The sequence below is a fragment of the Octodon degus genome, unplaced genomic scaffold (assembly GCF_000260255.1).
Source record: "Octodon degus isolate 3935 unplaced genomic scaffold, OctDeg1.0 scaffold00268, whole genome shotgun sequence".
Taxonomy (NCBI): domain Eukaryota; kingdom Metazoa; phylum Chordata; class Mammalia; order Rodentia; family Octodontidae; genus Octodon; species Octodon degus.
In genome coordinates, this window is record NW_004524844.1 from 1789009 (window position 1) to 1790736 (window position 1728).

Consider the following 1728-nt stretch of genomic DNA (forward strand, 5'->3'; position numbering starts at 1 on the left):
CAGAGGGGGCTGGGGAGATGGCTCAGTGGAATAAGTGCTTCCCTGGCAAGCACAAGGGCCTGAGTTCAATCCCCACAGAGGGGCCAGGGAGATGGCTCAGTAGAATAAGCACTTGCCTGGCAAGTGCAAGGGCCTGAGTTCAACACCCTCGTTTTACCAAAAAACAACAACTCAAAAAAATAAAAAATAAAAATAACACCCAAAACACAATAATCCCCACTCTGGCATTTGCTGGGGGGCCAGCCTAGAAGAGTCCCTTTGGAGTCTTTGAAGCCCTATTTTCCAGCTTGCAGAATAAAGAAAATCGAGCATAGCAGCAGGTGTTGCTGCAAGACTTACGACCATTACGACCATGTCTGCTCACACCAGATGTCTGCCCGTCTGACACAGCCATGCCTAGCTGGCTGGGACATGGAGTTATCCCCTGTGAGGCCTGGGAACACAGAGCTGACTGATGAGGTGTTCAGAAGGATTTTTTTTTTTTTTTTTTTTTTTTTTTGCGGAAACCTTGCGCTTGCCAGGCAAGCGCTTATTCTACTGAGCCATCTTCCTGGCCCCATCGATTTTTCCTGCTCAGGCTGCCTTAAGGCCTGGTCTAGGATTTGGACCGCGGTCCCCTGCACCTAACTGGGTTAGCCAAGCAGGCTTGTAAACAACTGAGCTAACCCTCAAGCCCCCATCAGGCATTGCTTATGGTGACTTTACCGGTCTTACTTGCTAGGAAGGGCCAGGACAGGCTGTGTGGCCAGCGCCGTAGAAGACACCTGGAGGATGTAAGAAGGCAGAGACGATGCTGGGGAGGTTAGGGACAGCACACTCGCATGACGACACTGCTGTCTGGGCCAGAGGATGAGTCCCCTGTCTTGCATACTTTCTCCCCTTGTCTATTCCCAGCTCTCTATTCCTTTATTTTATTTTAATTTTTTGTCTGTTTGTTTTATTGAGACAGGGTCTCACGGGGCACTATGGAGCCCAAGCTGGCCTTATCCTGACAGCAATCCTCCTGCCTCAGCCTCCCAAGTGCTGAGCTTGTAGGCATGTGGCAGTGTGGCCAGCAACTCTGTCCATTTGCTGGTGTCTCAGTGCCTTGGAGAGGCCAGGGTCCTTTCTTCCCACTTTGCTCCCTCCAGGGCCTCTGCGCTGAGCTGCCACTCCAGTCCCTCTCTACTTTTTATTTTTGAGATGGGTTCTTTCGGAGTTAAGAAGTTGCCCAGGCTGGGCTCCAGTTTGCGATCCTCCTGCCTCAGCCTCCCATAGTGCTGAGATGACAGGCATGCCCCCCCCAGCCCTGGTTTGCCATCATATTTAGAAATGGCCTTGAGAATTTGGTCTTTGACATATTTTGCCACATAGTGGGGCTTGGGGTCCAGTGAAAGGTTGACCGCCACGCCCAGTCTGAACCTTTATTTGATTTTTATTTTTGCAGAACCTGGGATTGAGCTATCTCCCCGGTGGCGTGGGGAACTTTAAAAGGGCTGAGGTAAGCAGCAGCCTCCAGAGTCCTGAGAGACCCTAAATGGGCATCACGAGGCCTGGGCTGAGGCTGAGGCTGCATTGAATTTACGCCTTCATCAACCCCTGAGTTGCAGCTGACGGAGAGACGTTGTCTAATTGCAGGGAAGGTCAGAGCAGGGCGCGGGGTGTCCTGGGAGAGCCGTGGTTAGTCTAGAGGCCCTTGCGGGGTTCATGGGGAAGATTCAGCTCTGTGAAGTCAGCCGAGGAGCTGGG

The 1728-nt window shown here is 52.1% G+C and overlaps 1 protein-coding gene across 1 annotated transcript in view; it reads left to right on the top strand.

Annotated features, from left to right (window-relative positions):
• Positions 1 to 1728, top strand: part of Hsd17b14 (hydroxysteroid 17-beta dehydrogenase 14) — a 12001-nt gene that overhangs the window by 1651 nt on the left and 8622 nt on the right. The gene's annotated exons all lie outside the window — the stretch shown is intronic.